We start from the raw sequence: 12366 nt of genomic DNA, 5'->3' as shown, positions 1-12366 counted from the left end.
ATTTTTTATGTTCTTGACATAACAAAGACTATTTTGCAGTCGATCACTAGCTTATCCTATGAGGGCGAAGACCTTAACGGGCTTCAAGTAAAGTGGAAAGACAATCTATTTGGAAAGAAGTTTCTTAAAGCCATTTGAAGTAGGTGCCAAGGGAAGCAAGATCATTGTTACGACTCACAACCTTCCTGTTGTTTCTATAAGAGGAGCTTTGCCATATCCTTTGGAGGAGCTATCCCTTGATAATTGTACAACCTTATTAGCCTTTCATGCTCTTGGAGCAACAAATTTTGAAAGCCACTCAAATCTTGAAACAATAGGCAAGCAATTAGCTGAAAAATGTAAAGGCTTGCCTTTGGCAATGAAGATGTTGGGCAGTGCCCTACGTAATGAAAGGAATCTAAATAAATGGGAAGCCATCTTAAATAACAAAATATGGGATCTTCCGAAGGGAAAAAAAGATGAGGTTCTCCTAGTTTTGAAATTGAGCTATGCCCATCTTCCCTCTTATTTAAAGAGATGTTTTGCTTATTGTGAAGTATTTTCCAAGGATTATGAAATTGAGAGGAATGACTTGGTACTATTATGGATAGCAGAGGGCCTTTTAGATGGGCAAGAAGCAAAGGAGAATATCTTGAGACTAGGATGGGATCACTTCGATAAGTTAGTATTGAGATCATTTCTTCAACCATGGGTTCATCCTTAACCACTTTGAAGTTCGAGGAGATGTTGGCATGGAAGGATTGGTCTTCGTATACCGGGGGCCAAGAAGAAGTCACATTCTACTATCTTCAGCATCTTGTTGTTCGAAGCTGCCCTTCATTGGTCAGGACATTCGCTTGTCAACTTGATCGCCTCATAAAGCTTGAAATTCATTCATGCCCGCATCTAAATAACTCAACTAGTGTGGTTTGTCTTCCATCTCTCTTTGAGTTATTCCTTGAGAATTGTAACAAGGAGATCTTAAAGAACTTGGTCAAACTAACTTCTTTGACCATTCTCAAAATAAAAATTTTGGCGGAGCTTGTTTGTTTTGATCATGGGTTCATGAGTTGTTTGGTCAAGTAAAGGAGCTTCATATAGGATAGTGTGACAAGCTAACATACTTGTGGCAAGATGGAAATGAAATGCGAAATCATACTTGCCTTCAAAGAATAGTAATCAAAATTTGTCATCAATTCACATATTTTGTGGCAAGAGAAGGAGAAATAAAGATGTCGTGCAATCTTGAAAGGATGGAATTGAGGGATTACACAAGTTTAGAAAAGCTTCCAAGCAAGATGCAAAACCTCAAGATTTGCGTCAGAATTGTCCAAAAATCATGGGACAAACCATTCCTCTGAATAACTCGATGTCTCAACTTGAATCTCTTGAGATAGGTAAATGTGATTCTCTAACATCATTTCCCTTTGCCAAGGGTAGACTTGCTGCTCTCAAGACATTTTATATTTACGAGTGCAATGGAGTGGAGTCGCTGGAAGAGATCACCCTAGAATCACTAAGTTCTCTGACTATTGATTGATGTAAGAATCTCAGAAGCTTACCACAATGCCTTCACACGCTTTCCCATCTCACTCGTTTGGGAATATATGACTGTTTGGCATTGGAGATAGAGAACTTCCCTCTACTTCCCTCACCCTGTCATATTTCTGTGTTTATAATTGTCTGAAGATAAGGTTCCTACCAAATCAATGGCATCATCTTACATCCCTCCGGGAGCTATATTTTATCGATTGCCAAAATATCAAATGCTACCCCAGAGGAGGTTTCCCTTCCAATTTGCTGCGGCTTACAATTGTAGGGTGCGAGAATCTAAAGCAACCGTGAGAAAATGGGGCTTACGCCTGCTCATGGCCCTCGTGTCTCTGGAAATTGATGGCAGCATGGGAGAGGAGGGAGAGAAGGGGTGGTTTCCTTTGGACGACGAGGATGCATGGAGTCTACTCTTTCCTTCCTCTTTAATTACTCTTCAGATAATAGAAATGAGGAACGTGGAAAGACTATCGAACAGTCTTCACAACCATCTCTCCTCTCTCCAAGATTTTGGGATTGTAGATTGCCTGAAGTTGAGGTACTTGCTAGAGGATGGCCTCCCTCACTCCCTCCAATCATTGTCAATAAAAGAATGGGAGATTCTGAAAGATCGATGCTCAAAACTCATTGGCAATTATTGGCCCCTCATCCAAGAGATATCTCTCATCTACATCGGTAACATTCGGATCCAAAAAATTGAAATTGATCTCACTCGAGCCGTTATAAAAGATCTATCTCCATTGACTACTTTTTCTTGTTCAGGCAAGTCTTCCAACTTCTATTCTTTCGCTTTCATTTGCAACTGCCGCAATTTGTTCCTTCTAAAGTCAGTTTTCTAGGATTCGGGTAAGTTTTTTGGGTTTGAAGACATCATATTTCATTCCGTTCTTCAATTCTATTCTTAATACGGATTGAATTTTTTCCCACGATGATGTTTCACATTGAATTTCCAGAAACCAGCCACTGACACTTGGGTGTGTGCTCACGTCGGCTTTTTCCTTTTCTTTTGGCCAGCAAACCAAGTAGTTGGAAGGATGGGGATGTAGATCCCAAGTTTGACGATACGTCCTCTTCCTAGCATGCAAAGCTACCCAGTGGGCACAAAAATTTGCTCTTCGTGAAATACAACTAAAATTCAGAGATGAAAAATTATCGTTAGCTGCTTGAATCCCAGCAAGACCTTCCTTTAGTCTTAATTGCACTACTCGGCAAGCTTGATGATATCCTTGTATACTCCAGTTGCATCCATCTCCACTGGTACCTTGGGCCAGCTTTCGATCAGCCTCAGCAGATCTAGGTTGCACCACCAAACCCCTGCAGACAACCATCTCCCCTGTCTAATTTCTGGCCACAATCCCAACAACAGCATTTTTTTCGATGTTAGACTCATCATAGTTAATCTTCACAGAACCTAGCTCAGGTTTACTCCACACACCCTGCCTTTCATCCACCCAATTATGACATAGCCCTCTTACATTTTTACAGGTAACACACTCCAAAGAGCTTTTCTAATCTGTATGAGTGACAGTCTTATCTGGTGATTTACGGTTAAAAGTTACTGCATTTTGAGCTTTCCAGATATACCAACAGATGTAGGCATTCATTCTTAAGAGTTATCAGCCTGTACCAATCATTTGATCTCATGACCTCACATTTGTAGAATATCAAGCCTGAACTAATAAGCCACCATCGCCAGTGATTAGTGGTCTCCCATACGTGTGGGGTAACATAATCATAAGAATTATTTGGCGAAAACAAATTCATCCAGAGGGTCACTTATTTCTGAGAATAGGAAAGTGAAGGGTCCAGTTTCTTGTCTTGTTTATTCATTTTTTTTTTCTGTTGCTGTCGGGTGGGTATGCATATTATTCTTTTTGTCGAAATACTCTCATTGTTTGTTCCTTATGCAAGAAAGTAATTTTTGTTCGGGACTAATTAATCGTCCTGTTCCAGGATTTTGGATAAGACATATGAAACATGTGGAAGGACCATCAACAGTGGTGGACATAAGATGTGTGGAGTCTCCTATTTTCTTTCTCTCTAATCTTTCTTTAGATGAGAAATATAAAGAAGGTGGAAAGACAATCAAGTAATCTTCGTAGGCATCTCTCCTCATTTAAACCATTATATTCTATACGTTGCCAGAAGTTGAGGGACTCGACAGAGGATGGCTTCCCTTCCTCCCTCCATGTATTCAGCATAACTCAATGTGAGATTCTGATAAGATCATTGCTCAAAACTCCGTGGTGACTATTGGCACCTCATCCAAGCAATCCCACTCCTAGTAATTGATAGAGTTCAGATTCAATAAGAAGATTTCTCTCCAATGTCTATTTTTTTGTTCTTCAGGTAACGATTCAGATTTCTTTCAGACCTCTTTCTTTCTTGCACACTTGTTGTTTAGCTATTGCTGCTGCTCCAGGATCCATTTCTATTCCGAATCCTCAATCCGATGGTAAAACGTTCATGTTTTTCCATGGACAAGCTTCACCAAAACTTCCACAGACCAACTCCTGAATGTCCAACGTTGACAATTGGGTTGCTATGTTGTTCTGTTTGACAAGGAAGTACGCAATAAAATGGTTAAAATGCTAAAGTGGTACAGCAAATCAACCATTGTTTCATAAAAGTGACTAATCCTCAAAACAAATAATGCTTACATGGACTTGCTCACAGTGCTGGAATTATGATGCATGGATGTGCCTGTCTTTATTGATGATATATCTTGAACTTTGTTTGATGCCCAAAAGTTGCTCATCTTTCCACTTATGGAAATGCACTATGCTTTGTGAGGATCGTGAAGAGTGGTTGCTCTTATATTGATTTTTTTCTGCAATTTCAGTGCTTCTTGTACGTTCTCTTCCTAACATCCCTTTCTTATGCCCCAGATGAGTGACCTGTATGCTCAACTGTGCTTGTTTTGCACAGTATCCCGCTAACATCTGTATTTGGCCAAGTCTCTCGGGAGGAGCAAATGCAAATACTGTTGAGGTAGGCGACATGTGCTTATGTTCATCTTTTGCCACTGGGCAAAAGAAAAACAAAAAGCTATAAATTTAGGTAGGTGTACTAATATGCTCGTACTTTTTTTGCGACATGCTCTAAAGATTAATTTGTATCACGAGGTCTACATTCAAAGTCAAATTAAGAAGCTTTCTTACTTCTAACAATAACAGCTACTTTAAAGACGCAAAAATAGGATTTAAAACAGTGATTTTCGAGTTGGAGAATATGACAACTAAATTTGAATCAACCCTTCAATTTACATCCATTTAAATGTGACTTCCGTGTCAGAGTTCACAGTTCATCTTTCTTCTATTTAAATTTCCACAACATCTTACACCCACAGAAGACTATGCTCTGTTTAAAAAAAAAAAAAAAAAAAAAGAATCCCACGCCATCTCATGTAACATTTTCTATTTCTTTGTTGTAAAGGGAAGGTGGAGATGAGCAATCAAGGAGACTATGCTCTTTTACTCTATTGATTGATTGCAAAAGTTCCACATCAGCCATGAATTTTGACATGAGATTGCGAGAACGTTATCCAAGACCACTATCAATGAGGATAGACTTTGAGTCTTGAGTCTGCTGGGAAGTCTTGGACTTTAACTAACGAGTCTGAGACCTTGATTCTAGATCGATGGAAACGTTTTGTCAACTTCAAAATTTGTTTACCGAGATTTCTCCAACAATCTCCTTTTTGATGGTGACAAAACCTTCCGCATTTGGATAAACTTTGACCCGCAAAACATTTCTCAAACACATATGCATATCTTATAGAAATAAATGGCTAATAGAATAACACTAGAATCGCAAACCACAGAAAAACAGGTTAGTCCAAGTATGATTAAGCCATTCATAAGATATCAATATTGATTAATAGAAGCCTTGAGTCAAGTCAAGTCCAAGTCTAGGCGTTATTATCCAGTTTCAAACAAAGTCAAACGGGGTTCAAACCATAAACCTCAAAACAATCCAACAAAATTTTAATGAATGAAAAGTTTTTTAATCAAATCTGCATCTCTCCCCTTTTTGTTATCATTAAAAGGATGAGATGAAGCTAAGATTGCTTGGGAACGCGGACAAGCTGGATATCTTCCATAGACTGAACGATGCCTTCCAACCTTTTGCAAAAGTCTTCCTTCAAACAGATTTGTACAACCTCCTCACTCTTGGCATTGGCCTGATTCTCAATAGAGGGCTTGCATCTTATCATTCAATGAACAGGAAGAAGCTTGACTTTCATTCTTCAAGCTTTGAACTTCGCATCAAGGCATAAATCTGACCTTTCATCTCAAGAGAATATCCATGATTCTGCGAAAATCTGCTCCATTATCCCGTTTGAGTACTTGCTTATTTCCGATGGAGTAAAAGTAGACAATGGTGGATCAGCATAATCTGCGAGGTTTGCCATGAAGCTTCATGACCTTCCTGCTGGAAATTGAGATGCATAAACATCTTCTGGTGCACGGGCGGCGTGACTCCTTCACTTGCATCGGGATATGAAGACGTCACTCCTTTCTCTTTGATCTCCCCGATCTCCCGTTTCCATGCCTACGGTGGAGAAGAGATACTCCCAGGTTCTCCTTCTTCTCTTCTTTCTTCTTCGGAGTCTTTCTTCCTCTCGCTTCTTGCTCTTTCTTTCTTTTCTTCTTCCTTCTCCTCTTCGCTTCTTTCGTCTTCTCCATTCCGATTCTTTCGCTGGAATAGGACAACTTAAATTCTTCAAAGCCATTGCAGAGATGGTGATGTCTTCGTCATCATCTTCATCCTCAACAACAGAGCTCTTCTTCTCTTTGATGGAGCAGCCATGGGCTCCTTCCCTTTTCTCTTAGCAGCGAAAGAGAATTGATGAAGTTTGGCAATCTTCTCCTTGAATTTCTCAATTCCTGCTCAGTTCCTTCGCACGCATTTTGGTCACCATTTTCAGTCCTACCACCATATGATCGCATGATTCGAACACAAAAGATTCGGAGGCTGAATATTCAGATGTCTTGAATAACCGTAACAAGGCTTGGGTAAGGAGTTGACCTCTGTCCTTCATCACCGCTCTATACATGTGAAACATAACAGTATGAGGAGAGAAAACTTCTTTCCACGAGAGGATGGCATACATCAACTTTGCCTCAGGCTTGGAAACATCGGTTTGGAAGTTGATTTCGGCGAAGGCAATTAATCACAATCTTGTGAAGCAAGATGTTGAATGCATTAATCCTTGAGTAGGTGATCTTCTCATCCGTTCTCCATCTTTCACCGTTCAAGTGTGGCCCGAGCAATGGAAACTTTGATTGGTTGAGACCGCCTCTCAACTTCTAACACATCCGCCAAAGATATTCATATCCACAAACATAGTCTTGTTCTTTACTAGCGCTGAAGGAGAATCTATTCGCATCTAAAAGCTAAGATTTGAATAGAAATATGCATCCAATTCAGATAAGCCTCGGTTAGTCGAACATAACTTTTCAAGTTGAAGACAATCGAACTTTCCCTCAAGTTCACTTTCCCAAACATCCGGAAAATCAAAGTCCACCTAGGTTTTATTACCCCAGCTTCGGCAATTTCGAGTACATATCCTTTTGTTCCTTTGATCCGAACAAATCTCCATTTTTCCTTGAATTTCAGCCGCCGCAATACCCATTTTCGGTTGAAATAGATCAATAGATTATCATCGTCATTTCCATCTACGATTATTTACGAGGATCACTTGGGATATTAAAGTTTCTCAATACCACCCCTTTGACTTAGCGATTCCCAAACTTTCCATTTTTCGCAAAAGATATATTCGTTCCTATATCCTTTTTTCTTTAACAAAAATCATCAACATAGTTCAAAGGAGTACGAATTCCTTTTAAGACACGATATAGCTTGTAAATAAAAGTTAGCTTTTGAACTCTTCTGAGGATCTGCATCCCTCGATGATTTCTTCCCGATCTTCGATGAACAACCCGCCTTGGAGGACTAGTTGGTGGAGAATGACGCTGCTGAGAATGTTGTGGGCTCGTTGCTGATCCGGGAGTAATCCCATCTCTTGCAAGATCGATGCGTAGGCCCCTCCAGTTCCACGTCTGCCATGAATTTTGACATGAGATTGCGAGAACGTTATCCAAGACCACTCGCGACCCAATTATCTCGGGTAGGCAAGTCTCCTCACCATAACCCCTCCAAGTTGCCAAAACTCCCGTCACAAACAAGGTCAGATACAGGCACTTCCATCTCTAATGGATTATCATTGTGACCTCCCGTTTGTGGAATATCAGTTTGTACCATTAGGCCACCATCACCGGTGATCAATGGTACCCCATTCTCCTACATTAACAAAATCATTAAGTCTATCCTTTTTTAGGTTTGGAATGGAAAGTACCCTGATATGTCTTGTTCGGTTTTTGTTGCAGTAGGGTGAGCATGAACAGAATTTGTTTGTCTAATTACTCTCCGTAATAATCTTACTGGGGCTCTCTGATTTTCGTATTCCAGATTTTTAACTATTCCCATTTTCAGCAATGTAATGTTATAACTTTGTGAGTTTGTACAATACAATCCTCTTCCACACCTACCATTACAAGCACCATCAAAATTGATTAAGTGGCCAAATTCCACATGAGCCATAAATGTGGTGCCACATTGAAATACACTCAACTACTTTTTGTATGACCAATAAATCTTACATGTCTAAAAGGAGAGATTTTTATGTCCACTTAAAACGTTAGGTCAGTAACGACCAAAAAAAATTTTAGGTCATCATTTTACGCAATTGATCACAACATGACAAGAAAAACAAGCACCATGACTGTTCACGAATATTATTGTGCTGGAAAAAGTTAAAATCTTTTTATTTAGAACAAAAAAGCCTAATTTGTAAATTGCTTTTATTCAAAGTCTAATTTGTAAATTGCAAATCATGGTGTAATCTTTTGGGTCTTGTTAATTAGTGCTTCGAGCAAAAAACCAATTGCCATTTTCAATACATTAAAAATATGTTTTTATTTAAATATTTAAATAGTGTCCTGGGACATGTTAATGAAATCCTAATTATTTAAGTAAATATCAAGCACATCCATTTATGCTTGCCCCAAACCTAAAATTTATACATCAAACTTCATGACACATATCACTAGACCCATGAATAAGAGAAGATAGGTTGGGTCTCAAGAACTATAGTACTTTGAAATGAAAAAGAAAAACGAACCCTATCATGTCTTCTAGCGTTGGGTGGGCAAGTTTTCTTGGCCCCTGATTCTTAGGGAACAACGGTACTAATCAAATCGAAATCCTGAGGAAGCGGTCAAAGGGAGCAGTTAACGATTATTCCATAGGCCTGAGGTCCATCGCCTAATCATGCACCGCCCATCATCGATCATGCGCGAGTTGCTGCTTTTCAACGGTGGATAGCCCATCACAGCGCGGATCTTTGGCTAGTAGCGTGAACCTGGGGCCTACCGGATAACTCAGCCTTTGAGAACATAAGTGAAAGAGAGAGCATGCTGGGCAGCTTTTACAGCGAGGCAGCTTCCAACCCAATGACACCTTTTAACATTAGAAAAATAATTACAATACCGAGAAACAATATAGAATGCGATTCTTTTTATCAAGATATTTAAATCGGGTAAGAAATATGCAGGAAAGAGAACAGTGTAATTTCTATGTATTTTATGATGAGGAGTACGCGAGCCTATTCATAGAAATTTACCAAAAGACTATCTACAGTAGCAAAATTGAACAAACGCTCGTTCACATGATGTCCAAATGATTATATTGATTTTGTGGATATACAATAAAGTACACATGCATTGTGAACCGAGAGGGTAGTGTTAACTTATTATTTAAAGTAGAGTTAATACTCCGAAAAACTCCAAACCGATACAACTGTCACAAATTTACCTCAAATTAATTTTTTTAACAATCAAAAACCCTAAACTAGTATACTTTTGACAAATTTACCCCAAACTGGTACACTTATGACAAATTTACTCTCTATTAGTTTCCGTTAAATTTTACTATCAAATTATTAAGTTAAATGACACGTGACAGTTGACTAGTATACCAATTTAGAATTTTACTCATCGTTTGTCGTAGTTTACAATTTTTGTAATTTTTTTTGTGGTATTACTCTAGTTTAACATGGGGTATATTTGTTACAAATGTATGAGTTTTGGATTTTGGCGGTCGAATAAATTAATTTATGGTAAATTTGTCATAAATATACTAATTTAGGGTTTTTTTATGGTTGATCAGGATAAATTTGTCACATGTATACCAATTTAGAGTTTTTTATGGTCAAAAAAATAGTTTTTGGTAAATTTGTCATACATGTACCAGTTTGGGGTTCTTCAATGGATTAACCCTTTAAAGTAAGAAATTGAATTAAATTTTTATATGTCTCCTCAATAGCCTCCTAAGTTCATAATTCCAGGTCAACCAATGTATGATTTAGATTCTTTTTCACAAAAATAAAAAAAAAAAAAGGACACTTGGGTCGCACCTAAAAGTGAGTCAACTCTCTCGTATTCGTTGACTCCCCCTTCTAAGTTCTAATTCGCGACCAAAAATTTACATCTCTGACGTGGGGAGATTGAAGCACTTGGAGCTCCAACTAGAGCAATGCGACGGGAGTAGTATACCATGGACATGGAGTTGAGCATCATCCTCATTTGGAGCATTACGAAGGTTTTACCGCATCTCATATGCTCAAGGATAGAGAGAGGAGCACCCACGACGGTAATACTAATACCCGAACCTCTATCAGGTGTAACCACTTGCTATCAAATTCGATCACGTGGTAAAAGTATTGTGTGCATTACAACTCAATTCGTATAAGATAGCCATATCTACTTGTTTTAAATAGGGATTGGAGCTTTGCACCAATGTTTTCAAACTTGGGCCGATCAGAGAACCGGTCAGGTTGTAGTTTGTGGTCCAAGTAGTTGGACCGCTGTGAACCGGTGATGATGTCATGAGAAAATGATTATAGATAGAAGATGTTTTCTTGATTGCACATAATTTTTTCAGTTTTGGGTGAGAAGATCAAAGGAAAAGCAATGGAATTGGCCAAAAAGTAGGGGTAGAGCAATACTTTTTGATCGTTATAGAATGTGCTTGATATATGGCCACTGAAATCTTTTTGCAACAGCTTGAAATTAACAAACTATTTAATATTTTTTCACATGAAATAAAAAAATCTTAAAAAAGAAATTATTAAAGTGAGACTAAGCAACGAAAACAGAGAATGAGTTTATTAATTAAATGATGCGTAAACAAAAATACGTTTGAGATTTGAATCTAGACCAATCATCGCATGATAAATTTTTGGATAAGGACAACGATGCACAAGTATTTGAATTATTACCTTTTTTAATCAAGTATCCTCATTTTTTACTTTTTTTTGCTTTCAGTCAATTACCTCAACAATTCAAATACAGGTCAAGGCTTCCATTTAAACCGTGGTCCAAAAATGTTGATATGATGCGAACACTGTCAAATAGTCGTTAACTGTCCATATGAGCGTCTAATACGGTACCTTGAGATGCTGCTAGGTCAGCTGAGATTTATTAGATGCTAGGACCATCTAAGTCAGCATACTTTTTCTCTCCTCATCACTCAATATGTGTGATAAGGAGTGACATCAGCTACTATGTTGTTTAACTTTTGCTAAGTAAACGAGTCACATCAGTAAAATCACATAACATGACAAGTTATTTAGCCGATGCCTCAAATTGAGATTCTTGACTGAAAAAGAAAAGTTTAGGCCCTTGATTGTAAATTGAACAAAAGCTTAGGTGCTTGCAATGTCATTATTCTTAACTCTTAAACCGATCTAAGAATAAAATCTCAAGGAAATGTTGTCTATGAAGATGACTATAAGCAGCAGTGCTGATGGCAACGGCATGTCTGTGGCCATAGGACAATGGTGCTCTCTCTGGCCCCGTTCTTGCTTTTTCTTCTTCTTCTTCTTCTTCTTTTTTTAAAGTTGTTGCTGTTTTTTCTTTGCTTTTTTTTTTTCCTTTTTTTGAACTTAAATTTGAAGAGATACATGAAATCCTAGACATAATTCTAATAGACAAGTGCAAGAGAGATTATTGAATGAAAAATCACAGTACAATTGAGCATGAAAAGAGGTGGACGAAAATTATAGTAATATTCAATTTTAAGCATGGCATGTAACGCGTGGGGAAATTCTACTAGTAATGAAAAACATAGGCATTCACATAGAGATGGAAGAGGAGGGATGTGAGAAGTGAAGCAGCAATGCCAATTTGCATCATGCGAAGTCTCTATCTTTTCCATTTGCTCTCTTTCGCCTCTGCTTCACTTTCTAGACAAAAGTACATGAAGTTCAGTAAAGTCTTGGTCTTCCTGAGTTTATGGTTTATTCACATGATAAGAGCACTTGTGGACAGAAAGGATTCTTGAAAGTTTTGGTCTTCCTGAGTTTATGGTTTATTCACATGATAAGAGCACTTGTGGACAGAAAGTATTCTTGAAAGTCTTGGTCTTTGCTTACACTTTTTGGTAGGTGAAAGTCTTGGTCTTCTTGGACTTTATAGTTCTCTCTCCATTAGATCATCATCACTCGGCTTCACCATTAGTCCCCCTGCTTAAATAGTATTCTCCTCCTGCTCGTCTAAACCTAGCGCTCGTGCTTGTTGGATTGCTGTCATTGAGCTAATCCCATTCATCGATCTGCTCCAGGAAGTCTGCTCGAAACAGGTAAGAGACATCTATCTACTTGCTCTATTTTTCCCTCGGACTGATGCACCCGGAACTTCACTACCGAAAGCATCCAGGGGGCATTTAGTACACGAGCAACCATCTATTCTTTCCAAAATCGTTTTATTAATG

At 38.4% G+C, this 12366-nt stretch overlaps 1 protein-coding gene across 10 annotated transcripts in view; it reads left to right on the top strand.

Annotated features, from left to right (window-relative positions):
- Positions 1 to 4501: 4501 nt before the first annotated feature.
- The window catches only part of LOC104431201 (putative disease resistance RPP13-like protein 1), a 48766-nt gene continuing 40901 nt past the window's right edge, over positions 4502 to 12366 (top strand). For 2 of the 10 annotated variants that reach the window (XR_005548626.1, XR_005548622.1), the window contains exon 1: positions 4502 to 4521. The gene's annotated coding sequence lies outside the window, so the exon portion shown is untranslated. Of the gene's footprint in view, positions 4522 to 11969; positions 12235 to 12366 lie in introns of those variants that run through there. The other 8 variants (XR_005548623.1, XR_005548620.1, XM_039307577.1 and 5 more) reach the window with 7 other exon arrangements.

Source organism: Eucalyptus grandis, chromosome 2 (genome assembly GCF_016545825.1).
Source record: "Eucalyptus grandis isolate ANBG69807.140 chromosome 2, ASM1654582v1, whole genome shotgun sequence".
In the NCBI taxonomy this organism is placed as follows: domain Eukaryota; kingdom Viridiplantae; phylum Streptophyta; class Magnoliopsida; order Myrtales; family Myrtaceae; genus Eucalyptus; species Eucalyptus grandis.
Note: the sequence above shows the minus strand (reverse complement) of the source record. Positions and strands in the feature narration are given on the sequence as shown.